At 42.1% G+C, this 16,065-nt stretch overlaps 1 protein-coding gene and 1 long non-coding RNA gene across 6 annotated transcripts in view; one reads left to right on the top strand and one right to left on the bottom strand.

Moving 5' to 3' along the window:
• The window catches only part of ZNF366 (zinc finger protein 366), a 330,210-nt gene that overhangs the window by 76,996 nt on the left and 237,149 nt on the right, over window positions 1-16,065 (bottom strand). The gene's annotated exons all lie outside the window — the stretch shown is intronic.
• Window positions 2,931-15,947, top strand: LOC130681391 (uncharacterized). The gene is made up of 3 exons (XR_008994515.1): window positions 2,931-3,129; window positions 14,145-14,229; window positions 15,734-15,947. It is a non-coding gene; the product is annotated as an uncharacterized LOC130681391 (long non-coding RNA).

Here is a 16,065-nt window from a genome sequence, read left to right as displayed (position 1 = left end):
TGAAGAAGGGAGAGACACTCTTGTTTGAAGAACAGACTCAAAGGTAATATTTTAAGAGAATATTCTGAGAATATTCAAACTAATGGAAGACATCAATCCATAGATTCCAGAAGCCTAAAATTCTACACCATATATCTACACAGCACCTCAGACATCTCATAGTAAAACCATAAGAAGCCAAAGAAAGTGAACATACATATTGCTATTTATTAAAAGCAGCCATAGAGGAAAGTACATACTACCTTCAAAAACGTAAAGTTGACAGCTGACTTCCAAAAATCAATAATGGAACTCAGAAGACAGTAAAATAATATTGTCAAAATGATGAAAGAAAACAATTGCCTGCTTGGAATTCTATTCCTGTACAGAATTCTAGTCTATATATAGTAAGTATATATATATATATATATATATATATATATATATATATATATATATATATATATATATATAGGTATATATTGGTATGTATATCAGTAATAAAGATGAATAAAGACTTTTTTAATGAGAATGTTAGGGAAATTCTAAAAGATATATTTCAGGATGAAATAAAATGATCCAGATGAAAAGTCTAAAAGTCTAAAATGCAGGAAGAAATGTAGGGAAAAAAGAAACAAAAGTAGAATTTAAAACTTACACAGAATTTAAAATTTTGACAATAACAAATGAGTTGGGATGTGGGCAAATGGGGTTAAAGTGTTCTTATGCTTCTGAGTTGTATAGGCTAATAATAAAGATCGGTATACTTATTAGATTTGGATTAGTTAACAATGCAAGGTTAAAAATAAAGCAGTAAATAGAAAAAAAATTTTATAAGCTAACCATTGAAAGAAGAGATAATTAGTGTAATTTTTCCAAAATATAAAGGAGGGGGAAATAATGATAAACAAATCTTAGTCAATCCAAAAGAAGTCAGAAAACAAGAGAAGAAGGATCATAGAAGAGGTAAGTTATAGAGAAATCATGAAATAGGTTCAAACTCTAGTATATCAGTAATTGCAATTAAAAAATAGAAATACACCGGCCTTACTAGTGCCCAAGTGTGCATCAGTGGGCTGTAGAGAATACGAGAGTGCCCAGGGCCAGGGAGGAGGCCTGGATTTGGGTCTGCTTTAGTCATCAGCTAACCATGGAATTCTGAGCAGTTCTCTGGACTTCAGCTCACCCAGGAAATGACGACATTAGGTTGGATAATGAGTGAGTTTCATTCAGCCACATACGTAAAGACTGCTCTCACTGACCTCTTTTCTTAGGTCTCAGGTCTTAAAATAGCCTCACATCGCTAAGAGCTTGTCACATTCCTAGAAGGAAGGGACGCCCTCTGCTGAGATAAAATTGAATTTTCTTAAGCCCCTGTCAGCTCCCGGGGCAAGATATCAGATGACATATGAAAATGGCACATGGTAGAGGTAGAGAGGCCATAATTAAAGGTAGTATACAAACGCTCCTTTAAATGACTGTTCATACTCTTGTCAGACTCTTCAACAATGATTTACTTGATTCAGCAAATTAAAAAATGCAACTCATTGGTCTCTAAAGAAGGCTGGGCAAAACTTACAAAGCTATTCATCCTCCTTCATGAAAAATTTAGATTTATCAATATTTGCTATACCTAATCACACTGGTGCCACATTTTGTTCATATGTAAGATTCTCACAGGTCACAAACACGGTAGCTATGCTAAGGGAAAACAGAATTCCACACCATGAGATGGATGACCCTTCTACCATCATTCCTTCACGGGCTTTCGGTGTATTGCAACATAATACAGCTTGAATGTGGCCAACTAATAATTTGGATAATTGGCTTTAAAAGATTCCAGCCAAAAAAATTACAAGTTGAATAGAATATTAATAGTGTAAGTTTAAGCAAAGAATAAGAAAACTGCAAAGCTGACATTTTTCCTACTCCTTCAACCATTTCACAAAGTAAAAACAATGGTAATCTCTCAGATCTGCAAAAAGCCAGCCAAAAAAAACTAAACATTTTCAAGAAGACTTTTGGGAATACTGACATATACTCTATGCATATTAATGAAAACTCAAGTAATATTAGTTATCAGCTCATGATAGAACAGGGCCATAGTAATTAGCAGGAAACCTTAAAGTATGGTTTATTATGTTTTTTTCCATCTTTTTAGAATTTCTTTTTTGTATGTTTTATAGGGAATTTCAAGGTGGCTGATACATACTATTAGTAAACAGACAGACATTTTGGAGATACATGCTCATACTGGGAGGTGGAGGGGGGTGACATTGCACAAAGAAATCTGGAGTTCTCAGGCCTAGTTAAAAACCAGATCCTGGGGCTGACCTTGAGAGTGACATGAATGCTAGTGCTTCCCAGGAGCTGAGCAGCCTCAAGTCTTTGGACCTGAAGAGTTGAGCACTGTGGTGTAGTGGCTCTGAAGGCAGGGACTCCTGCTCCAGTCTGTGCCTCTCTAGGCAAGGGGAACATTTCTAGCCGTCACTAGGGGATCAGGCCATTTTTCGGTGCAGTTCCCTGGGTCTGTCCCAATGTCCTGCTTAGCTCAGGGAACATGGTCCATCGTGATGCATGGAGCTCACTTGCCCCCATTTTCAAAGGAACTTTGACAGAAGTTACTTTCCCCATGCCACATGGCTTCAACTTTCCAAACATTTGTTACTGTTGATTTTAAAAAGAGATTTTTCCTTTTTGTGTGATATAATGACATAGTAAGAAAAATGTCTTCATCCACTGTTTCTGGCACAGAGCTCCTAAAACCCATGGAATTTCCTAAGTGAGGAAAGGGAAAAGGTGCCCTCTGTTATGTTAACAGAGTGACTTATGGCTGGCAACTAAGGCTAGGGCGTGGCTGCCAGTGGGCCCAAGTCTGTGATCAGAGGGCTGGAACTTTCAGTCCTCGCATCCCCCCTGCACCACCTCCTGGGAGGGGAGAGGGGCTGGAGGTTGAATCAGCTGCCAGCAGCCAGTGCTTTCATCAGTTATGCCTGCCTCCATAAACTCCCAGAAGGCTGGGAGATTCGGGGAGGGAGAGCCTAGGGAGAGGGCCTGGAAGCTCCGCGCCCTTTCCCGGTTTCTTGCGCTGAGCGTCTCTTCCACCTGGCTGTCTGGAGTTAAATCCCTGTATCAGAAACCAGTGATCTCGTGAGTAAACTGGTCTCCTGAGTTCTGTGAAATTAATGGAGCCTGGGGACGGGGAGTGTGGACCTCTGATCTATAGCAGTTTGGTCAGAGGTATAGGTGACAACCTGCACTTGTGACTAGCGTCTGAAATGGTCGGGGGCTGGTTGGTGGTGCGGGACTGAGCCCTTAACCTGTGGGGTCTGGGATCTGACACTAACGTAGGTAACTAGTGTCAGAATTAAGTTGAGTTGTAGGACAACCCTCTGGTGTCCTGAGGATTATTTGGCAGTGTGTTGAACCCCCTCAACCATCACCACTGTTAGAACTGGGCCCTGAGCCCTTCAGTATGACATGTAATTTGTGATGTTTTATATGCATTTATGTCACATTCCTGTGGCCTTGCAGCAGGGTAGGGAGAGCATTCATGTGATCGCTATGCTGACTCGGCTCAGGTCTTGGGACATTTCATTTGAGAGGTTAACAGACAGGTTAGCTGAGCTTTGCATGCGCCACAGCAAGGTCTCTTACTAAAGCCAGGTCTCTTGATTAGGATACAGCGCTCTCTCCTTTTCACCAAGGTGAGCTATGGGATTTTATTTGCTTTGCTTGTGTATTTTTGTAAAGTCATTTATTTATAAAGCCTGGAGATACAAATATTGTAACTCCTCTTTTGCGTTTCAAGCTAAATCAGCTCAGCTGGGATAGCGGAATGTGTAGTGATCCTTGGACCAGTGCCCTTCCCTGAATTGTCAGAACATCAGGGGAGATTCGTCCAAAATAGCCACTGCTCCAGTTACGGTCCAGGTTCTTCTCTGGCCAGCAGCTGTCTCAGTCCAGATTAATCAGAGCCATTCGGTGTCTAATTACTTAGCCAGGGAGTGGCCCAACATGGGACATGTAACCCAAGTCTGGCCAATTAGAAATGAGAGCAAGCGGGGAGGGGGAAGAGTGGGACTTCTGGGAAAGATTTCCTCAATCCTAGTAAGGCCCATAAAACAGGCAACCTCTCTTTTGTTTCCTCTGTACATTGAAAAGGTCTGCATGTGACCTTAGGGATTTCCACAGATACATAGTGACCCTGAGCTGAGCCGGATGACAGTAGAGTGGAAAAGTGAGACCATTCAGATCCTATTAATGCCAATGAGCCAGTATATTAACAACCCTGGCGCTTCCCAGCCTCTGACTGTTTTCTCTGTGAAATAACACATTTCTTTATTATTGACACCACTTTGAGTGGAGATTTCTGTTTACCTGTTCACTAAAGCATTCTAGTGAGAATACCTGCTGCCAAATGCTTCAGCAGCGAGAACGGTCATTTAGACCAGCGTTGTACAACAGGAATACATTGTGCAAGCCACACATCTGGGCCACATATGTCAGCTAACATTTTTTAGTAGCCACATTAAGATAAAATTAATTTGGGTAATGTATTTTAACGTGCCATATGCAAAATAGTATCATTTTGACATATAGCCAACATGAAAACTAAGATATTTTGCTATCTTTTTTTAATATGAAGTCTTTAAAATTCAGTGTGCATTTTGCACTTCTGGCACATATCTTTGTTCAGGCTAGCCACATTTCAAGGGTTCAAAGGCATTGTGTGGCTAGTGACTGGCTATCAAAAGGGTTCGTCAACAGGCTGTGTTGGGGTTGCCCCTCACTGCTGCATTCAGGGTTGAAAATGGACCAGGTGAGGCCCCCTGCTTGGGCTCCCGAGGTAAGCATTTTCCTCGAGCCCTGATGCCTGGAGAGCTGGGGATGTGTTCAGGCTTCAGCCATGTGCTAAGCTTTACCAGCTCTGCTCACAGGGACATCCAGGCCTGGTACTCTGCCCAGGTCACAGGCCAGACCCTCCTTGTGCCCAGTGGGTCATCCTAAGAGGGCCTTCCATGTCTTTTCCTGCTGATTTGTTCCACTGAACTTCAAAATAGAGATCTTATCTCTCTCTTCCCAGAAGGTGTCTTCCCTCTCTCCCTCCCTTTAAGAAAATTTTAAAAATTGTTTATTGACCACTCATATATAAGGGTCACTGGGATAAGTAGTAAACTCTTTTTTTAGGCCATAAATGCCATTTTACCTTCCAGAGTGTTGAGAGTAGACACTTAAGTTCCAGGCAGACAAAGAAGCCAGTAGCTACTTTTAAAAGGAAAATTTTCTGGCTCAAGGTCCATCTAACCAGCTAACAAAACAAAACAAAACAATAAAAACCTTTCATGTTTTCTCTCAGTTAGAGATTTGGAGGAGTGAATAAATAGACATAGTAGGTGATTGGTGAAGTATAACATTATTATTTTTTTAATAGCTGAGAAGCCGTTGCTTGTTGGTTGAGCAAAGGCATGAATAGCAGTGTGTGAACACCTGTCTTACGTAAGGGGCATAACGTGGCAGTAACAAAGTACTGGCAGGAAGGGCTGAAAGGCCTGCTGGAGGGGTGAACAAATCCCACATTTCTTTCTCCACAGTACCTTTAGAATCAGGACTGGCCCTTTCGACTGAGTAAGCTGCAGGGATTTTCTTGGACAATCTCAAGTTCAAGATAAGGAGGAGGTCTAGAGAGGGATGTAGGATTTCCTATGAAGTAGTTCTGGTTAGGTTGGTGGGGGCAGGGGTGGGTGGGGAGGGCTCAAGTGATTATTCTGAATACTAAAATTGAGTTATAACCCTGTTCGTACATATGGCAGGTCATACCAATTACAGCAGATAAAAATCACCAGCTAGTATTAACAGTCTTGAGTTATTAGCATTAGTTTTTAATTGCAAAACCTTTTTCTTTTCTATGTGGAGTGTGTAAAATAGCTATGGGCTAAGATGATGGTTCTCAAATTTGCCTGTTTTTAGAATCACCTGCAGAGCTTCTAAACATCCCAGTACCCAGGGTGTTCCTCACACCAGTTAAACCAGAATCTCTGGAGGAGGGACCCAGGGATCAGCATTTTCTAAAGCTTCCCAGATGATGGCTCTGCGAAGCGATATTTGAGAATAAGTAGATTATGAAATTTATGGTGTCTGTTGTTAACAAAGACTTTAAAACATATTAATATATAAATAGGTGAAGTTGATGCTGTTGACTACTCAACAATTCTTTTCCTTTCTTATTCAAAGAGCTTCTATTTTGCTCAGCCTCCTCTGAGTAGCCATGTGCTTCAAAGAGTAAATCATGATTGGCCTTTCTTTTGTGGTAGGTGTAAAAATATTGGGGGTTATACATTGGCAATGGAGATGACATCCCTCCTTCTACTTGCTGAGGCCTGACCTTTGGAAAAATAAGTAATACTCTTCTAGCAGAAGCAGAGGAGAAAGTTGGGAGAAGGAAGTGTTGTGTCATCCCATGTAGGTAGAAAGGTGCTGGTATGGCATGCTGAACAGGTTCTTTCCAGCCTAATGAACTGGCAGGTAAGAGCCAGTCTGCAAAGTGGCATACAGGGTTCTGAGAAGAACATGTGCTCCCGGGGAGTGGCTCTATTGCTCAGTTACCTTTGTCTTTTCTTTCTCCCTCTGATATCTGTGATGGCTGGTACCATTCCTTGAGCAGGACAGTTGTTTTCAATTCCTGCCACTTAGAGTGAGATTGGATGCTTCTGCCAGCAGGGTGAATGAATTACAAGGCAGTGAAACTGTGCCCAGAGAGGTAAGGAGGCACTATGTTAAATCTTTTCTTTATGTATTTCTTCAATCTTGACAAAGAGCCTATGCCATAGATATCATTGTTATCTCCATTTTAGAGCTGGGCAAAGTGAAACTTACAGAGATTGAGTAGTGAGGCCTGGACAGGCTGATGACAATATCTAAACTCTTTTGCATTAAGCAAAGGAAGTTAAAATTGCCACTCTGCTGGGCTTCTTTAAGGCTGGTCATAAAATTGGGTGAGCATACTGCTCAAGAAAATATACTAAATTTTCTTTGAGCCTAACTCCAATTTTATACACAGCGCTGGAGGTAGTAAGAGCCTTATGGAAGTAAATTGATTTGAAAAGGCTTAGGCTCTAGCCTTGTCTTCACAATATACAGCCTTAGAGCCATGGGAAATCTCTTATCCTTGGTTTCCTCAGCTGTGAAATGAAATGGAGATCTAATCTGTCTTCTCCTCTTCAAAAGTCTGCTCTGAGGATGAACATTCCATCTGAAAGTACTTTGTAACTATGCAGCCCGGCATGGTTGCAAAATCATTTGAATAAGCAGGAAGGTTTTGGTGGAGGTGCCATACTACCATGATCTCCTTCTTTGGATTCTCATTTAAGTTTAAAGACCCTCAGGTACTCTATTTACTTTCATAGAGTGCATGAACAAACTAGCCAGTATTTATTTATTCTTACTGTGTGTCTCGTGCTGGACTATGATTATACAAAGAAGATGCCTTAAATTTTGCCTTCAGAGACTTACAGTCTGGCCAAAGGAAAAAAGTAACAACTAGACTAGACATAAAGCAATAGATATAAACTTTTTTTAAGTCTAAAAAAACTACCAAAGAGAGAGAGAGAGAGAGAACTTGGTGATATTTCAGAAACAAGACAGGCAAAACTAGTATCAAGGAAATAAGCCTTTGACATGGTCTATAAGGAAATCCAATCACTTCAAACTGAAGTATAGCATCAGAAGAAACTTGCAATAGAAGAGAATCTTATGCATTAGAAGAGAAGTCAATGTGAGCTGGACAGTGTCTTCCTGGTCTCCAATTCTCGAATCTCACCCTCTGGATATCTGCACATGTAGACTTCATATGAAAGTGATCATATCCTCAGCAGACAAGGATACTTTTCAGAAATTCAATATGCCTTATCTGCAGATCCGCAGCAAGCATTGTTTTGAGTTGTGTGAACAAATATTGCAATTAAGCCAGTAGGACTGAAAAATTATTTCACTTGTATTCTTGCTTATGTCTATTTTTTCCACACAGTCAAGCACCCATGAAGAAAGAGGTTAAATGAAAACACTTAATAGTTCTCCTAAAACCAGGAATAACATAAAGAACAACTATTTAGATGTGCAATTTAGGCTGGTGTTTAAGACCAGCTGGCAGAGTAAACCTCTCTGACATGGAACAGTTTGCAGGAAAGAGGTAGGCAGGTGAAGAAGAGTCTTTAAATGAGTGGCTTCATTATTTTACCTGGTATCCTGAAAATTCTCAGACCACCAGAATTTATTCTCATAGACAAATGAAAATGCTAGCTTTTAAAGGCAACTAGGGAAATATTTACAAATTATTTAAGATTTTAAGTTTATTATACCAATATCATGACTGATGCCACATATAGAAAATATAATATTTATCAATATATACAATTTTCCTTCCTTTCTTGTCTTCTGGTCATAGGTCTACTTATATATTTGTCTTAGTTTGGGATCCCCCAGAAACAGAGTCAAAGGCAAAGTCTGAAAAGAAAGAGGTTCATTTGGGAGGTAAATGGTGTCCTGGTAAGGGGGTAGGGAAGTGGGATAAGAAAGGAAGACAAGGAGGATGACAGAGGGTGCACTTTCAAGCCAACAACCCCTGGGGCAACCGAAGTTTAATCCCACTGAAGAAACTCTGGGATCCAGTATAAAGCACAATCCTCAGTGTTATCCCACCTGAGGGGTGAGAGAGCTGGGATATTTATACTCCTGTCCATCACTGACACAACTTCCAAACAAATACAGAAGTAGGAGACTGCACTTGAGGCTTTGAGTGATGAAACAGGCAATTCCTAACACAGAAGTGGGCAGGCCTTCCCTAGGGACAGTCTCTCTTGGCCTAGTTTTCCCTGAGCAGAAAGAAAAGAAGCAATACACTCTACAGGAAAGGCAGAATTTAAAAAGTATATAGGAAAAGAAAGTAAACCTCAGAGCCATAAAGGAGAAATTTTAAATAATAGTTTCCTATCAAATTCAGATGAAATGTTAAACCCCTTCATTATCAACTAAAATGGAAATTGATGTACTGGGGTCAGCCTCCATAAAGGGCTGAATTTCTCACCCCATCCCAGGCAGCCCATACCTCCTTGCCAACTTTATCTTTCAGTGCCTGGTGCCGCCTCTCCCATGAGACCTTTTTCCAGCTGTTCTAGAATGGATTGCCTAATGGACCTCATTTAACAACCATCTATTTGCACTCAGCTGAATTTTATTTACTCATTAACTCAACATCTTCCTCACCTTGGTTATATACAGAATATGCTCTGGCCATTTCATGTCTGTGATTCTAACTTCTCTCAAATCAATAGGCTCTCCAAAGAGAGTGTTCATCTTATTCACTGGCATTCACAACACCACTAGCATGGTACAAGGAACAAAATGAATGAACACTAGATTAAATGTGGTGAAAGAAGACTACAGAGATGTGGTTTGGTGAGACCATGTGGACCAGTGGCTCTGCAGTATGGGCTACAATTCTGGCTCTGGCTCTATAGCAGCTGCATATTCTCTTCACATTTCTTCAGTTGTAAAAAGAGAATAAAATTTTTCCATAGAGATTTATGGTCAGGAACAAATAAATTAACATATCTAAAATGCCTAGCACACAGCAGGTACTAAGATGTATTTATTTTCTTCTGCTTCAAAATGAAAAGCAACATATTTCATTTTCTGATAGAAAGTTAACCCATGGGTCATACTGCAGTCTTGAGTCCAGAATAAATTTGAGACTCTCATTTGGCATGGATTTTGAGTATTCATACAGATATCCCCATATACATTCATCCCTCACTCTCAAACAAAACCCCATCTCCATGTAAATTGTTCAGAAAGTGAGAAATATTTATTCTAATTGATCCTTGATGTTCAGGGGTAACCAAAACATGCTCATATCATATCAGGGTCTGGGTGCATATATAGGAAGAATTTGGGTTTGGTTAATCAGAAAACTGTCCCTTTGAGCACAGAGGTTAGTGGAAGCTAAGAGGAACCAAGTAGGAAGCAGGTTAAGTGGATTTGCAAAAACTCAGATTTAACCCAGTGCTCTTCCCTATGCAATTCTACTTTCAGTTCTGCCAGATTCCACTCTATAAATCTCTTATTTGCATTGTCTATTCCATCTTTCTGGATCTGTCATGTCTCTGCCTTAATGTAAGGACATAGACCATTTTCCCCACTAAGAAGATCCAGAAATTTTGTGGACATCTATGGCAGGAAAAAGTAAACAAATAAATAAACAGCCTTGAGTTAAGTTTCTATTTCACCAAATTTTGAAAAATAAAATGCGGTGTGGAGTTACACCTGATAGCAGGCCACTGCTGAAGTGAGTCAGGACCAAGAAACATTCTGACCCAGCCTCTGGGGGTGGGGGTGGGGGCGGGTGTGTGTGTGTCTGTCTGTCTTAGCCTTTGCCTCCCCATGCAAGAAACATTCTGACCCAGCCTGTAGCGTGTGTTTGTGTGTGTGTGTGTGTGTGCGTCTTAGCCTTTGCCTCCCCGTGGGACCAACTCCGGCACAACACAGGCTTCCCGGCATGGCTGACCCACGCCCACCCACACACGCGGCTGCAGCAACTGACGCCCCCAGGGGTCTGCTCGGTTTGCCCAGGGACACACCGTCAGTGGCAAGAACCAAACGCTCCTCTGTCTGCTGGTTCAGCCTGGTGCTCTTTGCCCTCTGTTGGCCTGCCTCTGTATCCTGCCTGTGTAGGAATGGGAAGGAAAATGAAATGAAAACCTGGGAAAGCAAGAGAAGAGCGTGAGAGGGTGGAGGCGGGAAGGAGCAGGAACTGCGTCGTGTAAAGGAGGAGCAGTGCCGGCAAACCTTTGGGTTCTCGGGAGGTGAAGAAGCAGTGGGCGGAGGCCCGCGGTGGAGGGGGGAGCAGGTGGGTGAGGGAGGCTGAGGGGCGCACAGGGAAGGATGGCCAGGGGGCGGGGGCCGCCGGCCGGGCAGTGAGGGCATGTGAGGGACAGAGCAGCTCAGGCTCCAGCGTCCTCGCAGGACCCAGCGGTCTCTGGTCACCTGGAGACTCAGTGACAGCAGCCCGCAGCAGCCCTGGCCATGCTTTTATTCCTGCTGCAGCCTCAGCACAAGGCCAGGGCCGCGCCCCAGGAGCCCAGTCGGGATCCAGAGGATTTTGCTTTTAAGTCTGCAGAATGTGGGGACTGTCACGTTGAGGCCCGTTGTTTTCTCCCGGCCGGCTGACCCGCCCACACACCGCCTGCACGGGGCGTGGGCCACCGGAGCTGCGCAGCTTTGATGCAGTGGGGCGGCATCCAGGCGGGATCTGGTGGCGTCACCTCCGGAGAAACGGAAGGCCATTCCTAATGTTCCCAAATGCTGTGAAGGGTGTGGGCCTTGGATATGTCAGCCACCGTGTCGCAGAAGGGATTCTCAGCCCTGCCTGTGCCAAGCTGCCCCACCGAGCCCCACGTTGAGTCCACAGCACAGGCTTCTCACTGTCTCCCTGCTCTGCCCCAGTGGGGAAATCATCCTGAGGTCCGGTAAAATCACCCCCTGGGGGTCCAGAAGCTGCCCTTCCTAAGTCCCTCACACTAGGCTTCCCAAGAGATTTCCAGTCAGGTCACTCAAGCTGCCGCATGGTTCAGATTCTGACTGAAGTGAGGGGAATGGATGTGCACTGCAGACAACTGAGGAAACGCGTGTGTAGAAAAACAGAATGTGGCCATGCCTTTGACCTAGCAGCCAAGCTCCAAACTGTGTGGGATTTACAGTTTAAATAAGAGTCGGAGGTCTGAAAGCTCTTGTGACAGGGTGGGGAGAAGGAAAAGGACCATGGATTGCAACTGAAGGGGTATAAGCAGTAACAGCAGAACTCTGAACATGCACCCCAAAATCCTAAACTTGCAAAATAGCTTCCCACCATCCGAGGCAACTGTATTCCTATTTCCTACTTCAGGTCCAGTTATCCAGATTAGCAAAGCAATCCATTTAGCCCAGGACTAATTTAACACCAGACTACTGCTGTTTTTATTTTTAAATGTTATTTAAGTGTAACATATATACATAAAAATACACAAACCATAGCTTTGTACACAGCCAGATCCTGGGAGGGAACATGTTCAGCTCCCAGAAGCCCCCTCATGTTCCTTTCAGCCACTACCTCCTCAGGTATAACCATGACCCTAACTGACTTCTAACCATGCTGGTTCATTTCGCCTGTCCCTGAACTTGTGTAAGAAATAGAATCATACAGTGCATACTTCTCTTATGTCATTGTTGTTACTCAACCTTGTGAGATTGGACCATGTTGTGTGTAGTTGTAGTTCACTGACTCTTGTGCTTATTGTTGTAAAGTATTGTGTTGCTTGAATATGCAGGATATATATGTCCATTCCACTGCAGAGGACATTTGGGTTGGTCTGGTTTATGACCACATGCATAGTGTTGCCATGAACATTCTAGTTCATGCCAGGTCATATTTTAAAAATTTGATGCAGAACTTTATCATTGCTCTGATCCTCTTTACCTGGAAGATAGTTCATTCCCAAGTTTATCAGGATTTTTGGAGTTCTGATACCCTATTTTTATTTCATTAGGGCACCTACTTCCTGCAAAAATGATGTATGGCATAGATTTTTTTTCTTCAATAAAAATTAACCTGGTTTCCGGGCTTGGCAATGCTGTCAGCATTTACTCACCTCTGTGAGCTGCCCCTAGCAGCTTGTCCTGCACAAAACAAGTGATTACAACATTTGTTCAACTGCATTGAATTGTCTGAGAACAGCTCCCTATGCCCACACACACCCTCCACAATTCCCACCTCTCTTCAGCTTCTCTGAACAAAATGCCATCACTCCCTTCATCACTCTTTACAGGAATAGTTCTCTATTCTTTTGCTCTGATGTCCCCAAGGTAAAATACTTTTGGAAAACTCTATACCCATTCATGACTTTTTAACCTGGCATCTAAAACTTTTATCATTAGTTTAATTAAATACAAAGAGTAGAATATCTGCCATATTTTAAATTGTTTAATACTTTAAATATTTTTGGAAACTTTGAAGCTGAAAGCTTAGCTCATATAATTTATGGAAAATGTCCACCAAAGCACATAATTGGCAAAGCCGTCCTCATGGAAAATTAATTAGCAAAATCAGACTTTCATTCAGACATGATTTACTGTTTCTTAATTTTTATCATTTCAAATAAACATATTAATATACATCCCTTGGCAAACAATACATCTAGATTTTAATTTAAGCTATATGGATTGATGGATGGATCGATGGATCGATGGATGGAGGCATGGATAGAGGCATGGCTGGAGGCACAGAAATTCACCATGACCTTCTTCCCTGATGAAACCAAATGCCACATGTTCAACATTTCCTCCCAACACTTTCTTTGCTTCTCTGTCATGAGCTCTCTCAGGAGGGATGCATTTTGGATTGTTTATTTGTTTGGTACCCAGAAGTCTTTTATACTCCTGAGTAAGAATGTTCCCCAGTAAGATCCAGGATGGGAAAAGGTCTTTTTCAAGTGGGAGAAGGGAAAGAAGAGTTGGAAAACTGTGCTCTGAACAGTTTTTTCCATACTTTCTAAAATCATACACAGGAGAAAGTGCTATTTTAAAGATGTTGGGTCATTTAATTTTTTCATGCTATTAGCCCAACCTATGATCCTTAGTTCCACCTTTATGTCAGAGGTAAAAGACCCAGGGGAACCTAGAAACTAGACAAAGGATAGGTTGTCCCATCTCTCAAGACAATGGACTGTAAGAGATTTCCTGACAGAATATTTGCTTCCCTAGTATTTGGAAATCTAAAATTCTCCCTCTAAGTTACTCTATTTTGCATGTTTTTATTGTGTTCAGGTGTTTTCTAGATTTAGGGGAATGAGCACTGTCATGAGTTCTTAATTATCTAACAATATTTATTCTGTTCATTACCTGAGGTCAATTTTTAATTTGGGTTGACTTTTTCTTAAAATTTAGCACAACAAACATCTTGGCTCATTTGCCCCCCACAGCTCATCTGGTTTGAGCTCATGTTCTGCAAACTAATTTTAAAATAAGCAGGGGACTCCAAAGGCAAGATTTTGCTGCCAAAAAAAAGAATAATCATACAGCATTAAGAGCTAACTGATATTACTCTGACATCTGGCACCCTCTATTCTCCACAACAGCTGCAAACCTGAAAATTTCCCCAAAGGCCTCTGGGAGTGAGCACTCTGGGAAGATTCAAATCTTGAAGGTTACAGAAGGCACAAGGTAACCATTTCTTCCCCAGATAACAGTGCCCACCCAGGAGAGCAGGATCTCTGAAGCTGATAAAAGCCAGCCATGCAGAATGTCAAAACCCCAAAGCCCAGGACAATTAAGTGGGAGAAAAACAGAAGAAGCAGAAAAAAATGATGAAAAATGAAAAGCAAGTGGCAAAAAAGAGAAACCAGAGCAAAGGCTAGAAATAGGCTCCCCCCAAGAGTGATGAGAAGGGACTGCAGGAAACCCAGAAGACAGCCAAGGAAAAGTAGCAGCAGCACAAAGAGTAGAGCAGACTTGGCGCCCCTGCCCTGACACCCCAGACCTCCGAGGGCCGATACACAGTTTTCAGTAAGGAGCAGAGATCCACTCGTGACACCAGAGAAAAAGGAAGTTACTGAAAGAATCCATGTGCATTGGAACACAGTTTAGAAAGCTACCAGGGAATAAGATGGCTCAAGCATTGGCTAGTCGCTCCTCTTCCTGGATCATAGTGAGGTAGGAAAGGAAAACGGGAGGGTTAAACAGACAAAGGTCAGAGCCCACTTGACCAGCCACATGTGTGAGCAGTGGGCAGAGGCCTGAGATGGATAAGCAAGGTGTGGGAGGAACTGGCTGGAACTAGATCAAACCAAGAGGAGGTTTGATTTGATGAGAAATAAACCTCTAACTTCATTAAAATCTCATTTACATAATACAAATCACACTCATCAGCACCTGGACAGTTTACAATCATCAAGACAACCCCTAGAAGAGACCTAATAAGGAGAAGTATCCCTCTTCTAGGAATTTCCCCAGAAAAATCTTAACTCTTCTGCCCCCTACTTTACATACTCTTCAGACTTCTAATAAAAGATTAACAAACCCCCAAGGAGAAGGGCTACTCTGCCTGTGAACTAGTCAGCTCCAGCCTGCTGTATAATCTATACCTTCTACTTAATAAATTAGCCTCATGCTTTGGTATCTATCCTAGTGCAGCCAGAACGCTCCCCTACAACAGAGGCCCAAAGGCTTCCCACTTACCCCTGCAACAACAGGATCTCCAGAGACCCTGCTTGCTTCTCTGCTGGTGGACTCCTTAATCCCACCCCCCAACTCTTTTCTGCTTCAGCACATTACTGCTTCCTCACAGCTGCATGTATTCTTCAGCCGCAACTTGCCAAGGATCAGCCGTGCCTGTTCCTTTATCTGTTTATACTAGGAGTACTTTCATTATAATTACATGATTTAATTAATTCATAGGTAAACTCAAAGCGTGTGAATAGAAGAAATGTTTCTACAAAAACTAATTTGAATGCTTTGAAAAAACTCAAAGTTGAGTCTCACAAACACAAAACACAATTAGATTAGGTGTGATAAAGACAACGGTAAAAGACTAGGGGGCGATATCCAAAAAATCTAGAAGCATTCTGCACTCAGCTTATTTGAAAATTGTCTATAAGTTATTGATTCACTTGAAAGAAACCAAAATTGAAAATGGTAGATGATTCACCATGGGTGTGATTTACTCCAGAAAAACAATACAGAACTTCAATCAGCATTCCATGATGAAAGCAAAGGTCTGAGCCTTACATGAAGAGAAAGCAGGTAAATTTACATTTATATATATTTAAATGGATTCATGTGTTTACTCTTACATGTATCTGTACAAAGAATACTTTTCAGGTAGTGCCATTTTTTCATTCTTTTCCCCAGTAACTACCAAGCATCAGTGCTGTCAGATTGGGGAGGAGGGCTTCTGCTGCAATTTTCTTCCTTCGTGGCCCTGCCTGCTCAGTGGCTTGCTTAGCACTGAGTACAGAACAGGCACCAATGAACCCTTGTTCCTTGACAGCCTCAAAGGAG

The sequence above is a fragment of the Manis pentadactyla genome, chromosome 2, assembly GCF_030020395.1.
Source record: "Manis pentadactyla isolate mManPen7 chromosome 2, mManPen7.hap1, whole genome shotgun sequence".
Taxonomy (NCBI): domain Eukaryota; kingdom Metazoa; phylum Chordata; class Mammalia; order Pholidota; family Manidae; genus Manis; species Manis pentadactyla.
Note: the sequence above shows the minus strand (reverse complement) of the source record. Positions and strands in the feature narration are given on the sequence as shown.